This window comes from Bactrocera neohumeralis, chromosome 3 (assembly GCF_024586455.1).
Source record: "Bactrocera neohumeralis isolate Rockhampton chromosome 3, APGP_CSIRO_Bneo_wtdbg2-racon-allhic-juicebox.fasta_v2, whole genome shotgun sequence".
In the NCBI taxonomy this organism is placed as follows: domain Eukaryota; kingdom Metazoa; phylum Arthropoda; class Insecta; order Diptera; family Tephritidae; genus Bactrocera; species Bactrocera neohumeralis.
Window position 1 is genome coordinate 49763910 of NC_065920.1, and position 22629 is coordinate 49786538.

The 22629-nt window shown below is 35.8% G+C and overlaps 1 protein-coding gene and 1 long non-coding RNA gene across 5 annotated transcripts in view; both read right to left on the reverse strand.

Annotated features, from left to right (window-relative positions):
* LOC126753935 (uncharacterized) overlaps window positions 1-1548 on the reverse strand; it is a 169626-nt gene extending 168078 nt beyond the window's left edge. Inside the window, exon 1 of the long non-coding RNA XR_007666226.1 lies at window positions 1360-1548. This is a non-coding gene — a long non-coding RNA (uncharacterized LOC126753935). The remainder of the gene's footprint in view (window positions 1-1359) is intronic.
* Window positions 1-22629, reverse strand: part of LOC126753932 (neuronal acetylcholine receptor subunit alpha-7) — a 625617-nt gene that overhangs the window by 452928 nt on the left and 150060 nt on the right. The window lies entirely within an intron of this gene.

A 22629-nucleotide genomic window follows, 5' to 3' on the forward strand; every position in this document is an offset into this window, starting at 1 on the left:
CAGATTCTTGGCACACATTTGACATATTTGAAAATTTACAAGCCATTCACGAACACATTTACTCGTATGTGAGTGTATTTGTACTATATTGCACATCATAACTGTCAAAATTTGTTCAACATCCGGTCATATAGAGCTCACAAAATACCTGTGTCTGTGTTCCGTTGAGCTCATCATCAAAAATCACAGCCATACATTCATACCCACCACTTGTAGCGGTACTTTATTGTTTTGAACACAGGAGAAGCTCGAGTGATTCGCCATAACAAGTATTACGCATGGCGTGATTCATTGAAATTCAAAATGTCTTCATGGACACTCGAGAGCAAGCACATGTTGGACAAAAGTAGTTGCTGCATTGAGCTTGACACCGCTGCGTGGCTGGGCTGGGCGAGCGGCGACAGGCTCTTTGCCGAAAAGTTATGCGACGCAGCTGTGTAGACTTGTTAAAAACTTTTTGCCATCTTTTCGCCATCACTCACTCACCAACCCACCGGCAAAGTGCCACAATAAAATGAAGATGAAATAATGTTTTTAAAGAGAAATCGTTTTGTTGTTTTGCTGTTTTGCTTTGTTTGAGACAATACATTTCAAGGCGACTGGCATGCTCAAGTCTGTACATACTGACTAAATGGATGACTTCAACTTTGTACTCAACTAAATACTTATAAATATTTATATACAAACATATATACTATGTATATAGATACATGTATATGTGCTCCTTCATAAATATGTACGAATGGTACTGAATTTTGTTGAAGTGTACGGAGAATTTTGAAGAGTGGTTGGACATGAATGAATGATAAAAGTTTTCACAGAAGTTCAACACATTAATTGCGATTGTCTGACGTTTCTGCTGACACTCGTAACTGTCTAATGCACAAAGTCATACCAAGCTATGTATATGTGTATGCTTCAGGTGAAAGAATGGGAGAAAGTATAACACATATACATAAACATATATATCGTCACCTGAAATGCAAAATAACGTAACAACATTTTCGGAAATTTACAGTGGCATGAATGAAACACGAAATTAAATGGAACATGAGCGAAAGAAAATTTTAATATTGGTTAAAACTAGTTTATATTTGATCGGAGAACCAGAAAATGTTGAACATATGTAATATTATGTAAGTAATTTGAAGTGGTGAAGCGTAATCAATAAGACATTCAATTTCGAATTTTTTGATGATACGTTATTTTGCATTTCAAGTGACGATATGCATTTATTAGGTTGTCAAAAAAGTCTTGCGGTATTTTCGCTAGTTGGCGCTGAAAGCGCGTAGTTCTAGTTTATTCGTCGCATCGGGTCATGCTATACTTTTTTGGAAAGCTCATTTCACGCGCTAACACGTGTTTGATTGATTGTCGTTTCTTTTAAGTCGTTCGTGAGTTATAGCGTCGCAAGCATGGAGCAAAATAAAGAGAAAATACGGCATATTTTACAGTACTACTACGATAAAGGCAAAAATGCATCTCAAGCCGCCAATAAAATTTGTGCAGTTTATGGACCCGATACAGTTTCCATTTCCACCGCACAACGATGGATGGTGTAGAGGTGGTCGAAGATGCGCCACGCTCCGGAAGGCCTGTCGTCGAAAATTGCGATAAAATCGCTGAAAGAGACCAACATAGTAGCAGCCGTAGCATCGGTAAAGAGCTGGGCATGAATCATCAAAAATTCATTTCAATTTCAATAAAAAAAAAAGTTCAATAAAAATACGCAATATATTTTGACAACCCACTATAAGAACATCTCTGCTTAAAAGCACATATTTTACTTGTATTATTGTGAAGTTGAAGTACAGTTCTTGTAGTTTTGTGTATTAAAGTACAGTTAAATTATACAAATTTTAAATTGTACTTTGGAACTTTCTATTAAATTATATTTTAGCATCTCAATCACAGATATTTTCGAATCTATTACAATCTACCATAAATTCGGAAATCATTATACCATCTAGTCTGATATGATATGACCCGGCATGACTTTTTTTAATTTTTGTGGAACAACATTTTTTTAAGCTTCTGTGAAGTTTGATCTCAATTACAATAATTAAAAGTCTTTTATTGAAATAGCAAAATGTGTATAGATTTAGGCATATGTTACAAGACAAAAGCGGGATATTCTGGGAGGAAGATAATTCAATCTTACCGCATGAATCCTGATCAAACAGTGTCCAGTTACAACTGCCGCAACCAATTAAACGTGTTCTTTCCGGATAGCAAAGAGTTCACTTCACCTTTCATGTTTTACCGCGAGGACAGAAGGACCTTGCGACTGCACAGCTGCTGCAGTTGGTCAACGCCTGCTGAGCCAGCCTGAGACCCAACCGTCCAATATTGAACACCAAGAAGCCAACAGAGGTCCGATCCGTTTCCACTCCGCAGTTATTGAGACTGAAATATCTAGCCTATCAAGATCAGCAATCTTTCCTGAATACCACTGTGACCAGGAACCCAAACCAATCTAATCATAAATTAATTCGATTCTAGATATAAGGAATCTAGTCTTAAGTGTAGAGTCAAAAGCTCAAGGCTAATATTACTGCCCATTTATCGGAGTGGATAGTAACCAGACTCCGCTCCGGAGCTGTAGATCTACTGCTACCTTTATGGCAGGCACCTCCGCTTGGAAAACGTGAAAGTGCAATAAACCTAAAACCCGAGCTGATGGAAAGATTTCGACATTATGCTCCTCTACCAACCCTCCCTGTAAGCTTTGATCTATCAGGAAAACAAAAGCTCACCGCTTTTCCTCGTAGGTATGTGAGCAAAAAAAAACTAGTCAGGGCTAGGCTAGCCGATTTGGTAATCTAATTGTTTAAGGATGACATTAAAGTGTGCGAGGATTTCAGAGCACACAGGCGTTCTTGTAGGTATTCAGATTCTCTGAGACTGTGCGCCGCTCCCGCGCTTATACACTTTCAGGCTATATTTATCGGGGCTATAAACAGTAAGACATTGAGCGTCATAGTTGGTGTGAAAGTATTCACCAAGGATTTAGCTTGGACAGCTGTTAGTCCTTTGAGATTTGCAGTTATCCTCTGGAGAATATCGTATACAATATATAGTCATAAGGTGCGTCGAGTCTAGTTATAATTTACTTTCACGCCATGACAACAGCATAGTGCCAACACAATAAACTATTCATTAAATTACTTAATGTCTAGGCAGGAGCCTCTAGAGATCTGCATTGTACTGATTTTGCGGTCTAATATTCAATATTGCATGGCTTGCGGTTTTCAGTAATATACAAACTATTTGAGCCACTCTTTTCAGACAAATACCAATTTGTACCTAAACTACATTTATTATCCGATTTTAACTACTTCTTCTTAATTGGCGTAGACACCGTTTACGTGGTTATAGCAGAGTTTACAACAGCGCGCCAGTTGTTCTTCCTTTTCGCCGTTTGGCGTCAATCGAATATTTCAAGTGTAACCAGGTCCTTTCACACCAGATTTTTCCTCTGCTTCTTCCGTTGGGTACTGCGTTCAATACCTTCAGAGTATTTTGGAGTGTTTTCAACCAAACCGAGGACCGTTGGGCCCGAAATATGGTTTTCTCTAGTACTAGATTCCAGCATAAGAAAATTCAACAAGCTACCTAGCTTTCTCCGGATCGAAAAGCCACCAACCAATATCATTGGCGTACGCCAGCAGCTATACAATCTTATATTAGAATATTGTACCTTCTTAATTTAGCATTGCAGCTCGAATTACTTTCTACAGCAGTAGATTGAAGAAGTCGAACAATATGGAGACCAAATTCAGGCCATGATAAGGTCCAATCAGTTTGTTGTTTAATCTTTCACACAATAGGATCGATAGAATCTTATGTGCGATGTTATTGTGGATTGGACATGCTTTCGACCGACCATATTCTAAAAAGAGGCTGATGTATGCTCCTCATAAGTTCTTCGCCGCCGTATTTGAATAGCTGGGATTATGGTGATTCGAGTTAGGCAAGTTCAACTTTATATATAATTGCTTGGATTCCGATCCTCTGGTTGACGGTTTGCAAGATATTTCTCTGGCTTTGATTCTTTCAAGATGCAAGAGTACAAAATGTTCGGTTGTATCCGAACTTAGCCCTTCCTTACTTGTTCAATTTTGTGTAGGGTAAAAAAGTGCATATCGTAATTTGCAAATTAGTTAAGGATAGGATCAAAACTGGCAAAGCACAATAAGCCTACGTTTGTGAATGTAAGGGTATATTACAGCGCAACCCTCCTTCAAGTACCATCACTACAGCTCAAACTTAATTTATTTTTTGCAAGCATAGTAATAGGCCTATAAAATATAATTTAGTTACCACTCACGCCTAAAAAGTTTACTTCAATATCTGAGACTCAATCGTACAATGCCATATCTAACGGTATTAGCAATTACTATGCATTACTATGCGTTCTTAGGGAATAAACCCAATAATATGTAGGTGAGAAGGTGAGAGCATAGCCTTCGTTATAGACAGGAAGGAAAGTGTTGCAATGTGACAGATGGGAATAACGGCATAAATATGAAGGTGTGATATGAGTCAACACATGCAAACGTACATAAAGACATACAATTATATATGTACACACATATATATGTATATCAAAATTACTATATATACATATATATGTGCAAGGCTTTCCAACATTTTGCGAAGGCGTGACTTACTATACAAGTATGCTGTACAACGTGCCACACCCCCTAACACAAGCTGCCGCACAAACACTTATTTCCGCGTACATATGCTATTCCGTTAAGCGACTGCACATGGCAATCATCATAAATGTCAGCGTTGATTTAACTCCGTGCGCTGTTGAATATTTCATAAAGTTGCTAAGTAAACGGAGCAACTGAAATGTGACGCAGAGCATGGCCAGGGAATTAAGTGCAAGTGTTGCGGAACGGGGAGGAGGCATATTAGATGTTAGGCGATAGATGGCGTTAATGGGGTTGCGGGGTTGCGGGGTCGTGGGTATGCATACATATATCTTTTTCGATGTGACTGAGTGAGTGCTGACGGTTTTGGGCAGTTCGCTGACCAAGGAAGTGCTGTGATACGGCTACATATTGTTTGACTTAAGTTTGTGTGTACATTAGGGTGATCCTAAAAAATCTGATTGTGGCAAATTGTCTATGCTCTCAACTTGATTTGAAAATTGTTGAAAAATTATATAAATATTTTATTCACATATAATTTGATTACGCCGTCTCGTGCTGGGGTCAGGATTTACAATATTTTTTTGAAAAAGTATGTAAAAAAGTTTTAAATCAGTGGCTCAAGTAAAAAAGAAGTAAGTCAAGTAATTATTGCGGATATAACTGCAATTTTTATCAAAATACGTCTATTATTACCCCAATTTCGGATTGTTAGGGTGGTCTGAACATCTATGTGATACATTCCAGATCAAAAGGAGAAAAATTAAGTATTTTTTCCCAATACTACTGTGATTGTCGATAAAGTAGGGAAATTTTTATTTTTATTATGATTACGGTGGTCTGTACCTCAATGAAACTTGCCCTCGTCGCGTCTCCGGATAATAAAAAGTTTCAAATATAAAAAATGTTTGACCGAATTAACTGTTATCAATGAACATTGCTAAGAAAATCTGGCATATAAATCATTTAGTAGCGTTACAGATGATTAGGGTGGCTTGCAACTCTATATAATTCCTTAAAACCCTAATTGGTCAGCACACATTTTTCAAGCACTTATCTGTTACCATAATAATATCACGGAATATTAATGAAAAAATACCACAAATTTTTATTCCATTTAAGTACCACCATAATACACATATGTTGATATAAATAATAAATAACCTCCATACTGCGTGTGAAATATTGGATTGCAGTACTTGATTGCGTAGTTCAGCATAATTTTGAGTTAGCAACTTGTCGCAAAAGTGTTGGAAAGCGAAATTTTAAATGAATGGACTAAGCAAGTGAGCGTATACTCACAACACACCTACACATATTCTTGTGAGGACTCTCATGCATATGAAAAATTAAGCAATTTAGCTGGTTAGCTCTGCTGGCAGTGCTGATGGTCACTTCTATACGCAGATGTATGTAAATATATTTACATTGTTGGCAAGCTGTTCACACGCTTTTATAATTCATATCACTCGTTTGCTCAGAACTTCGGGCCCTTTTTATGCTCACTATTTGCTTACGGTCAAGAAGCACACTGCTGGGACAAGACTCTTGCTTACATTGCTTTGCATGGTTGCTAACTAATAACGAGAATTAAAACATTTGCAGAGGGAAAAAGCATTTTCCTACCTACTCCTCTAAACCGAATAGTTTGTGAAAGTTATACAATTATTATAAGAATATTCTAGTAAGCCTGTAAAAAGTTATTTGTTACTTCCTGAAAGTGCTGACTTCAGTTGCACTGGAACACGTATAAAAAATTGTTCCATACAAGAACTGGATTTTGATCGGCCAGTTTGAAAGACAGTTATATGCTACAGTGTTCCGATCTTGTATCGTTCCTTATGTGATAAATTATCCGAAATTTCGTGAAGATATCTCCCCAATTGGATCTCACATCCTAAGGGTCGTAGATAATTTCGTCTATCTAGGAAAAAGTATAACAACGTCAGCCACGAAATTCAACGCCGAATAACTCTTACCAACAGGTGCACTTTGGACTGAGTAGGCAATTGAGAAGTAAACTCCTCTCTCGACTGACAAAGACCAAACTCTATAAGTCACACATCATCCCCGTCCTGCTATACGGTGCAGAGGCTTGGAAGATGACAACAGCTGATGAGTTGACATTGCGAGTTTTCGAGAGAAAGACTCTGCGGAAGATTTATGGTCCTTTGCGCATTGGCAACGAATATAATAAACAATATGTTTGGAGATTGTAGAATTTCCTAGGACAATAATCCGAGGATCAAATTAAAAAGTTTCCCATACAAGTACTTTATTTTGATCGAACAGTTTGTGTGACAACTACATATGATATAGTCATCCAATATAAGCAGTTTGTTAAGATTTATAACGTTGCCTTGTATACAAATCCATGTCAAATTTTGTGAAGATATATTGTGAAAGAAAAGCGTATTCCATACACGAACTCGTTTCGGTCACTTTGGCTGCTAATGTGTCCGATATCGGCGATTCCGACTAGTGAACAGATTTTTGGAATGAAAAGATCATGAGGAAATATTCAGAACGGTATCTCAAAAACTGAGGGACTAGTTCGCATATATACAGACGGACATGGCTAATTCGGCATAGCTTGTCAAGGCAATTATTTGTATATATATTGTACCTACCATATCCATATTTATTTACCATAAATTAACGCTTCTGCATTTAATACTTTTTGGAACATCGCCAGCGTTATAGCAATGATTTCCTGAGCTCGTCGATAGTACGTTACTGTTTTGCGTACCCTTGCTTTTCGAATAACCCCCCCATGGAGAGCCAAAACTTGAGTCCTGGCAGCTTAGCCAATCTGACTCAGTTTTACCATCTGACGTACAGAGAATTTTCGTTCCAGAAACTGAATAGTTTGACTAATAGTGTGTTATGGCACACCATCATGTTGAAGATGAGCGAGCATCCACTAATATCGACCTCTTTCGACTATTTCGGCAGCCCAAACTTTACTTTTAATGAAAACGAATTAATTTTCCAATCCCCACGTATGACTTTTTTATATTTTTTTATGAAATGAACTTTGGCGCTAATAAACTTTGTTTTATGAAATCAGATGCGTATTTATGGTAAGTCGGAGGTTAATTGCATTCTATAAGTCAGTAAATTAATTTTTTTTTTTCAAAATTGTGAGTAAATTGGTTTCAATGAGTCTGTTGGTATGCTCATCTATTTGAAATTCTCGTCCACATTCTATTTCACAACAAAGTTTTCAAGTGTCCCGGTCGCTATGAACTGCATATTGACGATCTCTTACTGCCCAGTGATAAAAAATGAAATTAAATGGCGAATAATATTGCCCGAAAACAACAGAATATCTACGTAAAGTGTCCTTATTACAGCATTTCATTTTGAAAAGGAGCTACTCATCGTTAAACTTGTATGGATCTGTATAGCACCGTCTTTCCTATTCCTAAAATGATTTTTTCCAGTTAATGTTGGCACATATAATATATAATGTCAATATGTTGGTATAGTTATTAACTCAAAATGTTCTAATATTGTCATTGAATGCTTAGTTGGACTTAATATTTGTGTAGCCTGGGTGTCTAGCTTTCCGAATATAAATGAGATGAACGGGAATCATATCCATCAAAGCAAGTGCACGGTTAGCGTAACACGATGATATTGACATCATTGATCTCAACAACCGCGCCGTTAGTTCTGCTTTCTCCAGACTGGATAAAGAAGCGAAGACTATGGGTCTGATTGCGAACGAAGACAAGACGAAATATCTCCTGTCATCAAATAAGTATTCGTCCCATTCACGACTGAGTTTGGTAAATGTTGCCAGTAATAACTTGGAAGTTATAGATAACTTCGTCTATCTTGGAACCAGCATTAACACCAGCAGCAACGTCAGGCTCGAAATCCAACGCAGAATAACTCCTGGCAACAAGTGCTACTTCGGACTGAGGAAGTAATATAGAAAACTTCTACCGAGGAACAAAGACCAAACTCTACAAGTCTCTCATCATTCCCGTCCTGCAATATAATGTAGATGGATGGACGATGACAACATATGATGAGTCGGCCTTAAGAGTGTTCGAGAGAAAAGTTTTGCGGAAGATTTATTGTTCTTTGCGCATTGCCAATGGCGAGTACCGCAGTAAATGTTATCGTTCCATGTTGTACGAGATATACGGCGACATTGACATTCAGTACTCGCCGATAGAAGCAGATGAAGAGGAAAAAGAGGACCTCCACTCCGTTGGAAAGTATGTAGATAAGCACCTAGTTGCACTTTCTCGAAAGGGCGCCAAATAACGAAAAGAAGAACGGGTCTACGTCAGTAAAAAAAAAGAAGTATGAATATAATTTTCCTTCACCCATTTATTCTGACCTATTTGTTCTAATAGTGTATAAAATTCCCTATAAAAAGACTTCTTACTTAGCCGCTCGTCTGAATTTTCAAAGCTGAAAATCTTCCACTGATCGGATGGATCCATATTATGGACAAGTGAAGTTGACCTTAGTTCTTTTCCTGTCATATTTAAACCGTATCTGCTTCGTTATCTTGTATTGTCTAAATTTTATACAAAGCTCCCTCTTGTCTGTGAATGAATTATTTTCTTCTCGGATTCGTCTAGAGAGGCTCTGACTTAGCCAACTCGTCCGCTTTTTCGTTGCCGAAAATATTCCTGTTATAAGAAACCCATAATATGGAGTGAGCTTAAAGCCTTCGAGCTTAAAGCTCTCCAGCAATTGTTGATCAGCTACATATCTATGTACATATATGGTTGTTTTCTCTATCCTTCCTTAGTTATCCAATAGTGCTTCTCAGGCCTTCTCTCAGTCAAGTACTTCCACCTAAAGATGCTAGCTGAGTTTGTTGATGGATAGAGCGAGATAGAGATGGCAAGCTCTTTGTAATATACATATATATACATATAGATTGAGACAGTAAGCTTCGGATTAAACTTTCGATCTAATTTCAAATAAATTTCTGTAATTACATACAGCTTCAAAACTTATATAAGTTATTTGCAGTCAAATTCATCGAAATACTTATATATAGAGTCTTCCAACTTTTTGGACTTGTAATTAGAGCTCTCTTATATAAGAGTAAAAAAGTGTGTTGATTGTCAAAACTACAGGTTAGCGCTTGTGAAGAAGTAAATATTCACACATCTATTTATGTGTTTGTGTATATAAGAAATTTATGCAAATAAGTAAAAAGAATAACGAAAGCGAACCTCTTTCTCCTCTATATGCTTTTGTGCTTTCTGCAATGCAAAAGCAAAAACAAAAATACGTTCATTTAAATTTTAATTGCTTTATAAATGTTAAAAAGCCCTTGAACTTTTCTGCAACAAATTGCATGTTGCATGTAGCACACACAGGTACGCACCTGCAACATGCCGTCATATACGTAGCGATTTGTTAAGGTGTTTGTTTGTTGCAAAAGCTTTACTATTCTTACATTGGAGTTTGCAAAGTAAGTTTTTATTTTTTTGTTGCGATATTGCGAAAATTCTACAAAATTCTTTTTGAGCTAAATAGAAAGGCGTATTTTTAGAACGAGTTTCTTTTGATAGCACTAAGTGTTACTCTTTCTCTTTTGACCTTTCGCATTTAGTTATCGCTGTAATTGTAGTTTCTCGCTTGAATGTCGCGAAATAAGTGAGTAGGAAGAAGGATATTAAGAAGAGTGTGGAAAAAAGATGCCGTTTTAATTGCAAACGGAGTTTATTTTCTTGGTAGAGTTAAGAAGTGTATTCACAAATTATAGAAAAGTTTAGCGACGAATGACACCAAAAGTTAAAGATCTATGGAACAATAAGAGGACAAGATAACATAATCTTAAACACCGTTGATCAACGTATTTTAAAAGCCTAAGTTTTTTGTCGATCAGTGAATACTTACTATTGAGCAAAAGGGCTGGAGTCAGCAATATATCAATGTATACTGCATTAAAAGTTATGAAAAAAGGAGACAAAAGAGACTTTTATTAAATCTGTGTAACCCTATAACGAAAGGGTGTCATCGTTTTTTCAGTAGTACCAAAAATTAAATGGTTCTTAGTCGACTTTTTGCATAAATTACTGCATTCTTAGTAGATTTTATAATATAATACGAGGATTGCAACCCAAATTCACTTTGCGAGTATACTCGAGCAATCCAAATAACAAAATATGAAGAAAAGTTCAGTCCAGAGTCATATTATTTAGGAGAAAGTTTATGGTGAGCTTGGTTTAACTAAGCGAAATAAAACAAGTCAGGAAAGGCTAAATTCGGGTGTCACCGCACTTTTTATACTCTCGCACGATAAAGTGATAATCGAGTTTTCATTATCCGTCATTTACATATTTTTCAAACACCGTATTTGTGTAAAGTTTTATTCCGCTATCATCATTGGTTCCTAATGTATATATCGTATTATACAGAAAAGGCATCAGATGGAATTCAAAATAGCGTTATATTGGAAGAAGGCGTGGTTGTGAACCGATTTCACCCATATTTCGTACATGTCATCAGGCTGTTAAGAAAATATTATATACCGACTTTCATTGAAATCGGTCTAGTAGTTCCTGAGATATGGTTTTTGGTCCATAAGTGGGCGACGCCACGAACATTTTAAATTTTTAAAAAAGTCTGGATGCAGCTTCCTTTGCCATTTCTTCCGAAAAGTTAGTGTTTCTGACGTTTTTTGTTAGTCGGGGAGGTGGACTTTTAGTTATTATCAACATAACTTCCATTTTTTAAATCTGTATATTGAAATTTTTAAAGGAAACAATTATATAGAGTTTGGTTGACACAGCTGTGGTAGTTTCCGAGATATGTACAAAAAACTTAGTAGGGGCGGGGCCACGCCCACTTTTCCAAAAAAATTACGTCCGAATATGCCCTTCCCTAATGCGATCCTTTGTGCCAAATTTCACTTTAATATCTTTATTTATGGCTTAGTTATGGCACTTTATAGGTTTTCGGTTTTCGCCATTTTGTGGGCGTGGCAGTGTGCCGATTTTGCCCATTTTGCGATTTTGCTTCGAACTTAACCTTCTTATGGAGCCAAGAAATACGTGTACTAAGCTTCATCATGATATCTCAATTTTTACTCAAGTTACAGCTTGCACGGGCGGACGGACGGACGGACGGACGGACGAACAGACAGACATCCGGATTTCGACTCTACTCGTCACCCTGATCTTTTTGGTATATATAACCTTATATCTGACTCTTTTAGTTTTAGGACTTACAAACAACCGTTATGTGAACAAAACTATAATACTCTCCTTAGCAACTTTGTTGCGAGAGTATAAAAAGGTGCTTTCAAGATTTAAGCGTAGTAATTTTGGTATGCAAGATGAAGAACGTCTTGAGCGACCAAAATCTTTGAAAATGTAGAACTGGAAGGATTCTCTTTTGAAAGTCACTGATTCGGCCATTTCAAAACGTTTAAAAGTAGCCGGACTCATTCTAAAGCAAAAAATTGACGTCATATGAACTTAAGTCAAGTGACATTGAAAAGTGATTTTATATGTATATCAAAAGTAAATCGCTTTACATAGGACCGCGACTGGTAATGAAATATGAATCCAACACGACAACCCTAAACACAAGAAGTCGTATGTAAAACTTAGCCAACCAAACAAATCAGCGGTGCAGCCGAATATCCGTGATCTCACGTTGTTCTCTTAGGGGGAATGGAAAGGCGTGCTAAATTATGAGTTTCTAAAACAAGATGAAATCATTAATGGTGAACATTACTGACAACACTTATCAAATTTAACCAAGCGATTGCCGAAAAGCGCTCGGAATTTGCAATAAGACACAACACTATAATTTTCTGTGTATTTTCTGTACTGCAGCAATATTCTGCTAACAAAATATTTGTACAGGGTGATCCGTTTCCCACCTCTTTAAAGAAAAACCACAGACATCTCAAATTTAATCAGCAATATTTATATGCACTCGAAAGAACATTCTTTCGCATTTATTTTTTGAAGACCATAACTTTCATTTCTTGGTCTCAGCTACGTCTCAGATGGTCCATTCATTGAGTCCAATTTTCAATGACTCGTTCGAGCATTTCGACTGATAACTGGCGCATGATAATCATGATATTTTGCTCCAAGGCCTTTCGAAGCGCATATATAGTACTTTAGACTTTACATTCCCCCATAGAAAAAAGTCCAACGGTGTGATATAACACAATCTTGGTGGCCAATCGACCGGACCAAAATGCTCAGTTGGCCGATTATGTTGAGCATAAGTTGAGCGAAATACGCGAAACATATTTATAAAACGTGAATTTTCGTAATGAAGTTGAACGATTTGTTAATGTTGTTCAGGCGTAACTCTTTCCATGATGAAATACCAAATAATATTGAACAAGACATACATAACATGGAGGAATCAAGAACGACAGACCAACTAAAACTAAAGTTTGGTGAGTTTATGTTAACATGAGGGTGATAATGCTGGTAAATTGTTGAAAGTTCGACCGCCTTTGACGTCTTTAGCTAATCTCAACGTGTATTTCGTATCAGCTAAGGAACTGGAAGATGTCAGATAATAATTTTTTGTAGCAAGATTTTTGATAGTATTTATTTTGAGTTTGAGGTTCAGTAAAAATTAATGAACTCAACATACCTGTGAAGAGAGCAACATTCTTAATTTTATTCTTTATTGCTTCTTAAGCTGGCATATTTGTAAATTCGCTTACCTGAAAGTATAAAATATATAATGTAAAGATTATTAACTTTTGTACAAAACTAAAGCAATATTATAATAATGTATATACCAAACGTAATTTTCTTCAGATTATCGAATTATTAATAAAAGTATCCTCCCTAATTTAATTGTGCAATCTTTCATTGAGAGGTTAAGTGTGTGTTTAATATAAAGTATGTGGGTTCAGTGCAAATATTGGATGATTTTTTTTTTTTAATTTTTTTGTATCAAATCGTGTTAAGCATGAGATTCAAACGTTCACTTAATGCCAATAAAATATCTTTTATATTAACTGATATATATTCGGCCGAATATCGGATAAGAGAAAGTATGTATTAAGCTAAAGGGAGACAGAACATATATACTCTCTGAATTTCATGAAGAATACGTATATATATGATATAAAGTCAACCGGGAGTCTTAAAATTCCTATATATAAAGTATAAAAGAGCTTTGAGAATTACTCACTTGACTTTTTTTATTTTCGTCACAATGACACATCATCAACAGAATATCAAAAAGTAAGATTATAAGTAAATCGAAAGTTATTATCTACACATATTAGGGTGGATAAAAAAAAATTTTTTTTTCGTTTGTTACTCTGAAAAATAGGTTCCTAGACACCTCTAAGAAAGCCTCTCCAAGCATGAGTACTTAATTGTAACGGGAAGGTCCTCCTTCTGACAGTTTTCTATTTTTTCTTATTATCAGATAGAAAAATTTATATCTCGCTTCCGACCGAATATCTTGTTCCTTAGATTTTGTAGGAAATTGAATGCTCCACAAAAATGGTATCCTACGATTTTTTCGTAAACCCAACCGTTTAAAAGATATTAACGGTTGAAGTTTGATTATTTTTGGGAAATTTTTTTATTTCTTATGAATTTTATAACTCAATGAAAAAAAAAATCATTATGAATGATGAAACTCTGTGGTGAGGAGGAACGTATTTTTCAGAGTACCAAACGAAAAAAACAATTTTTTTTTTTGATCCACCTTAATACATATATTAGATATATGGGAGCTATCTCAATAAATAAACTAATATAGAAGAAAAAATAAAATAGACCAAAAATCTTCAAACTGTTTTTTGAATATCAAGCAAGTTTTTTGTTTCCTGGTTTTACTCTTTTTTCCCAATGAATAATACTTTCAGTTTCCTTTGCAGCTCAACATGGAGCTTAGGAGCTTCTTCTCGGCTATCCATACGTCAATTCAATTACTTATTATACTAGTTTAAAAATTAAGAAGTTATGTTATGTTATAAAGCAGAAGTGTCAATTTTGCTTCATTTTCTTTTTTTTATTTTTGTCATTTTCTTTGTCGATTTTAAGCCAAAACTACTTCATCATCTCAAATACTGTCAATGGCTCCTGCACTTGATCATAGTACTTCTTGTTGACATGATTATTTCTTTCTAGGAGCGCTCTAAATCGTGAGTATTTTAATGAAGCATGATGTATATATAGTACCTTGTCCTTTTACATAAAAAATCAAACTCGACTCTCAAATAACGGTTGTGATTATTAAAATAACATATTTTCGAAAAAGCTGTGAGAAATTCTGCTGAGATATCATTTCTTGACCAAACAAATTTGAATGATGATTCTTTCCGACAACTGTTTATTAAATCAACTAGTTCTTGAGAATACTGGTTGGGGATAACAAAGTTTAGAAGTAGGAGTATCAAGCTTCCCACCATATTAGAGATCTAGAAGTCTATAACTACATAATATATAATATGGCAGATCTTGCTGATTTCAATCTATTTTCAATGGCTAGTCAAGTCCGTGGAGTTCTAGCTTTCGAAGAAGCTGGCGAATTTAAATTGAAAGAAAGGTCTTCAATGAAGATCTCTTGAGGAAAAAAGAGCACGTGTAAAATTTCAGCTCGATATCTCAAAAACGGAGGGATTAGTACGCAAATATACAGACGGACGGATAGACGGGCGAACGGAATGGATGGCCAAAACGACTCAACTCGTCCTGCTAATCATTTAAATATGTACTCTATAGGCTCTTTGGCTCTCCAGCATTTCTTTCTAAGTGTTACAAGTTTCACTACTAACTTAATATACCCTGTTCAAGACAAAAAAAAAAATTGTGTCCGTTACCCCCTTAATCAAAAAATAATAAGAACTGTGTGATGAGTGTGATTATGGCTTTTAAATTTCGGAATGAAACGGCCATCAACTATGCGTCAGTGTGCGTGTCCTGCTTTGGTGTATGTGAATCAAACTTTTCCACGCATTACTCGTACATACACACGCAAGGTTTCGTTGCGCCTGACAGCTGAATTGGCGCGCCACCTACAGCGCGAGTATCAAATCTCACAAGGTCATGTCACGCTTCATGTATTGCCAGAGCAAAACAAAAACAAAAACAACAACAACAAATGCAACAAATATAAATAGGTGAGAGTAAATATAAATTCAAAAAGCAATAACCTGCCGCCGCCCGACTGTCAGTGTCAACTGCTGCTGTCTGGCTGGCTGCTTGCCACCTGCTTGTCTGCTCGCATGCTTGTCTGCCATTACTGCCGCCGCCACTTTTACTCTGTACATCATTTTATTGTGCTCGACTATATTTTATTTGATTTGTTGTTGTTGCTGTTGCTGTTGCTTTTGCTGCCCACTGCAATTCATTTCATCTGCAGCGCTGTTAGTGTCACACAGAATTGCTTTTCACACAACGCGACACGCTGCCTCGACCAACAACAATAACATCGCTCTGTATTTTATATGTCAATGTGTGTCTGTATGTGTGCATCATATGTTTGCCGCTTTGTATGGATAGCTCTTTGAGGAGCCTTAACCCTGCCCATTCGCCTTGCGCGTCGCTGGTGTGTGACTGAAAGTTTTTGTCATTCACGTTTGTTCTTCTGCTTTTAAGTGCATTAGCATTGACATTTTTAAAGCCTCGGGCACTTAACAGCTTCAAGGGGCACTCGCATACAAATATATATACATTCATCTATGTATGTAAGTATTTGTATTATATTCATTGAAAAAAATTATTTGCTGCAAACAGCTGTTGGCAGTGCCCGGAGCAGCAGTGCACAGTGTGCTGCGGTTGCAAAAAGTAAACTAAACTGTACAATTTTATTTCAATATATCAATGTCTGCACCATATTCTTTCAAAAGGTGGCGATCTGCCGCAAAAATTTTATTTAAATTTAATTTAATTTAAAAAAATTTATACATGTATTTTAAATATTTTAACTATGTATGTATACTAGAGTGATTCAAAAAAAAAAAAAAAAATTTTTTTCGTTTGCTACTCGGAAAAATAGGTTCCTAGACACCTCTAAGAAAGCCTCTCCAAACAAGAGTTTTTAATTGTAACGGGAAGGTCCTCCTACATACAGTTTTTATTTTTTTCTTATTATCAGATAGAAAAATTTATATCTCGCTTCCAACTACTTATAAAAATATCTTGTTCCTTATATTATATTTTGTAGGAAATTGAATGCTCTACAAAAAAGGTCCATTATGATTTTTTCGTAAACCCAAACGTTTAAAGGATATTAACAGTTAAAGTTTGATTATTTTTGGGAAAATTTTTTATTTCTTATGAATTTTATAACTCAATGAAAAAAAAATATTATGAATAGGTTTTTGGAGAGGCTTTCTTAGAGGTATCTAGGAACCTATTTTTCCGAGTATCAAACGAAAAAAAAAATTTTTTTTTGAATCACTTGCAACACTTTATTAAAAATTCTGAATTAAAAAAAAATTCGATTGAAAATATTTTATTTGAGTTTGTTTTTAAATTTCTGAAAAAAATTATATTATTTTAAGCAGGTGGCAACTTCTACTTTCCAATTATAAAATATTTGAAGTTTTAGAAAAGCATTTCATATTTTCCCTAAAACATTTTGAATTCAAAAAAACTAGTATCTATTTTAATTTTTTTAACTTTTTTTAAATTTTATTATTTTAAAGAGCTGGTAATTCTTATATTAAAAATTTTGAACTTCAAAAGCTAATATATATTAAAAATATTTTAATTTAGCTTTTTTAACTGTTTGAAATATATTATATTTATTTTAAAAAGGTGGCAACTCCTAAAAAAATTATCCAATTTTAAAATATTTGAAGTTTTTGAAATTTTCTGAAAAAAATTTAGAATTCAAAAACAATAATATCTATTTTAAATTTTTTAATTTTTTGAAAAATTTTTTGAATTTTAAATTTTTTAATTTTTTGAAAAAATTTTAATTTATAAAATGTTTCAAATTTATTTATCATATTTGAACTTTTTAATAAATGTTTCAACTCCGCATCTCGTCTCAAAAAGTTTCCAATATCTAAAATTTAGAATTTGTTAATCAAATTAGGTTTATTAATGAAGTGTGGCAGCAGTGGCGTAGCTGGGTAACCAAGGGCCCTGAGGCAAATGAAAATATGGGCGCCCACTGCTATGTAAACTGGGCTAATCTACATCGATAAGTATATTTGTGGTTTAATACGAGAAAGCTTATATGGGCATAAAAGATATACAAAAAATATTCACTTTTAGACAGTAATTTCTCGTTATTTTTCATTTATATATTATTGTTTATCACACATCTTGAATAAAAACGACTCTTGTATCTAAAAAAAAAGTTTTCTAATTATAATCTATAGTAAAATTGTAGAAAAAATATAAAACTCATCGAAAAATTGCTCTAATTTCTACGAAAGCAAACTTTAACCGGAAAAAAAAATTTCCTTATTTTTGTCATAGGAGAAACTAAAATTTAACATGTAGATGTCAGACCCAAAAATCGTGTTGACCGGCGTAATTGGTGAGAAGTCCATGCTTGAGTTAGTTGAGGTAAAACTAGGTGGTAAATATTAATAAATTAAAATGAAAAACTAGTCTATTATATCTGAATATTTTCTTTGGAATTCGTCACGCTTTTTTAATAAAGTTGCTTCATCAACGTGCAATAAAAATCTTGGTGTCAGAAAATCAAACAAATATTTTTTCTCGTTTTGGAAATCGGTGATCAGCTGCTAATTCATCAAAATGTTTTTTAACTTTTCTTCGCTGTTTTTCTTGAAAATGGGTATCAATACCATATTTTCTTGCAGTTTCACTGGCTTTGCACATGAATAATTCGAAATCATTTCCACAAATTTGCTTTGGTATCTTTTAAAACTATACACAAATTGAAGGTCGCATTTTTTGTAAAGTTTTGGATGCATAATTATTGTTGTTCACTCTGTGCATGAATTTGCAAAGCAACGCGAACTCGAAGTTCAACATTTTTGTTTTAATACTCTCTGCCTCACTACGCTCATCTTTATTAGGGCTCTTTAGAACTATTTCTGATAATGCTTTGATAATATCAAAATAACGTATTTTTATTGCATACCTGAATTAATGTACCTACTGCAGGCGACTTGCATTTTTTCAATATATTACGCGTTGTACAATGAGCTGTAGCCGAAGTCTATTGATTTGACACGATTTATTGACTTAACGGACAATAATATGAGTGGTCAAATCAAATAAAATTGAACCACTGTATTGACCAGTACAAAAAAAGTTTATTGACATTAGTTTACTTATTCCTGATCCACGCCTTAATTTTTTAACATTTCTCGATAAAAGTCTTTATTTGAATTCACAATAAAATGCATATCGACGAATAATAAAATGCACATATAACTGTCCGTCAAATTGACAGCAGTTCCAACCTACATAAACAATTTAGGAGAATTCTCTAGTCATAACTTTTGAATTTCTCTCAACTGAGTTGGCATGATTAGAGTGTGGTTTCAAACCTGTCATATTTATTTTGAAAATGGGCGAAGTTACCAAAACTTCAGTTAGGTTGAAACTTCTGGTAGGGACTCAAGGGCCCCCTGAGCGTGAGGGCCCCGAGGCACTGCTCCGCCTAGCCCCTATGTAGCTATGCCACTGTGTGACAGCACTATTGGAAACCTTTCCAATATAAAAAGGTTTAAATTTTAGAAACAAACTGAGTATTTTTAAAAGGTGACAATTATAATAATATATAAGTATAATAAAGGGTGATCCATTTCGAGGTTTTATACTTTTTTAAAGAAAATGCACAGAAACTTCAAATTTAATGGGAATCTTTATTATCATTGTAAAGAATGATTATGGCGCAATAACCTTTGCCATAGACGGTTACGTTCTCACCGGCATCATTTTTGAAAAAATATGGACCGATGATTCCACCGTTCTTTTCTGGATGAAATGGCAGCCCTTGAATCTTTTCGGGTTGCTCTTTGTCGCAAATTCGGCAATTTCGCTATATTTCATACCCATTGAGTAAGAAATTGGCCTAAACGCTGAACAAAATTGCCACGCCGAAGCGATCTCCACAGTCTTCGTGGGTCTATTTGGCTATTGCTATGCCCATAAATTGCTATTAATGAATTACTTACAAATTACTATAACTAAGCAGCAAATCAAGATACAATATATCAATTCTTTCGTCACCTTTTACGACAGTACGAAAACAGCTGAAATTGATAAGTGGTAATTCTACAAATGTAAATAGGCTTTGAAACTTTCTATAACATATTTTTTGAGCTGTCATATTACTCTATTAACCATTAGGTCTAATTATATTTAGGTTGTTATGAGTGCTCCCATGTCACACAATTTTTTGCGCAATATGGTAGAAACGTGTGAAATGTGGCAACATAGGGAACACTTTTGGTTTTTAAGTCAGTTAAACTCGGATAAAAGCTGATCACAGAGACGGTATGGACTATGTATCAAAAGGAAGGATGAGACTGGAGAGAAAAAATCAAGATTTTCTATATTCAAGTTGAGTCGGATTCTAAACGCGAGCAATACAAAGCTTAGCGGCTTGTATATATTGCACTTGGCAGAAACAACCGTACTCAATTAACTCAAATTCTAGTAGAGTTCCTTAGTGCGGAGTTCCTTGAAAAACACCGAATAAACTCTGCATTATCTATTATTCGAATTTTACTGATGCAAATATTACAGCTTCTCGCAACACTGTACCCAGCCATTAGTAACACCTGTCAAAGAGCGCACCCCGGCCAACTGGGGTCAGAGCGCTCATCAAGCAAATCTCCAGTGCAAACGCATACATACACACCTGCATAGTGCGCCACACTCTCTTTTTTATGTAATTTCATTTCTTTTTGGTGAAGTCTTCTTAGGGCGTCTTTCAACGCTTTCATCGTGTCAGCTTTTCCACTTCGCCAGCCACTTGTCCTCTAACAACTTTTCATCATTTGCGCAATTTTCCCTACAACCAAATGACGCGCTACGGCTACGGCCAGGCATATCCGCGTGGCACACAAAATGAGCTCGTGTCAACGCTGCGGCCGCTTAGCTGCTGCACATTATTATAAAAACAAGTGGCAAGCGCGCGTCAGCGGCGACAGTGGCTTTTGTAGGTGTAAAAGCGAGAGTCATCAGTTTATCACTCAGCGGTGGCAGCGCGCGGCAGTGTGGCAACCTTCACCTCGTTTAGGTGAGGCCGCGACAATTGCTCTTGCTGACTTTCAATTTTTGTAACTAACCTTTTTTGCAAGCCGTTACAGCGACGAAGGCTACAAAAACAACCACAACACCTCATGATGCTTCAGAAACTCATTCATTCCGCAACATCGCGGTGAGTGGCAGCGCTGCGGCTGCGCTGGTTGCCATGTTACGCTTGCGGCTGCAGAGGAGTTCATGTTGCGCCCGCAGCATTGCCGTGAGCGCTCCACTAGTAGCTGCCGCAACCCACCGCTGGCGACTTTAGTGTCAACACCAGTTTGCAACATCGTTAATTGATGTTTGAATGCGCGTCATGGCAGCCCGCTGTAAGCTGTAGGCCGAAAAATTGTGACAGCAGTGTGCATAATAACGGTGTTGAATAGCGGTGAAGGCGCGCTACAGCAGCGTCAGTACTTTTTTTCAATTTATATTGCACGTCAACTTTCATCAAGTCTTACTTGACGCTGTCTTTTTGTCGGCTCACCTACGAAAAGTTCAGCGGTCGTGACATTGCAATTTGTTTGTGATTTTGGTTGTAACTTTTGATTTTTCCATCAGAAATTTTAGTTACATACCCAGCCTGCAGTATAATCTTTTGCTTGAGCTGTTGGTGACAGCAGCCTCATCAACGTCTGCTTCATCAAATTGCACTTAATGATGCTCAAACTATATTTAAACAACAACACCAACACTGCTACCCAAAATCACCCAAATAATTGCCACACACATACATCGAGTCACCAATAACAACAAAAACACCAACTTTGGTTCACCCTCAACTATTCGCCGCACTCGACACACCTCGTTTACATATCCCGGCCGGGGTTGTTGCTCAACCTTGGCTCACCTTGAGCGCAACAACTGTTCTATGCACATCCGTCAGCCATTAAATTACACTTTCACTTACTCGCTGCTCGCTTGCTGTTGGTTGGCGCTACATATTTACTTTTAATAGTTGTTTCCTCACCAACTCATCGCAGCCATTTTGTGGGTGCACCAACGGGTTTCTAATTGCCAACAAAGTTGTGGATACACTTGCTAACGAAGCTCTAATGACACGATTTAGTGGCACTGAAGGGCGAATATTTACTTTAACTAATCGTTGGATGATAAGTCACCAAATAAATCAGATGCTTTCATTTCATTAAAAATTGCAACAACTTTGACAACATATTAGAAAAAGAGACTAAGAATCATACTGCTATGATCCTTAAATGTTATTTAACTCGAGTGTGTCCGAAAGGAGCCCTAGTCTAATTAGAAATTAGAAAAACCGTTAATTTCGGTTAATTGAAGCTTTACAGTCATCATAAATACAAAAGATTCCGTACAAGAACTTGGTTTTCTTCCGTCGGTTTGTATGACAGCTACATGCTATACGAGTACTAGTAGACCGAACAATATTTTTTTCCATATCTATATATATAAAAGAAAGTTGTTGTTAGATACACCATTTATAACTCAAGAACGGCTGAACCGATTTGACTGAAAAATGCTGGAGAGGTAGCTTAGAACCAGGGTAAGGACATAGGATACCGTTTATCTCTCTGTGTCAAAGTTTAATACAACTCATAAATACAAAAATTATATTTCAAATAATAAGCATTTGTTCAAAATTCATGTTTTTAGGAATCATTTGAATATATGCGTACAATTTTCAACAGATTCTTCCTCAAAAATAATACAATTGCTAAGTATTTGGAATAGAAGAAATAAACTGCAACCAAATACGCAGTGAAATAGATTATAACTGGCTCAGTAATCAGTCGTTGAGTATGTATTATACCACGTGCATC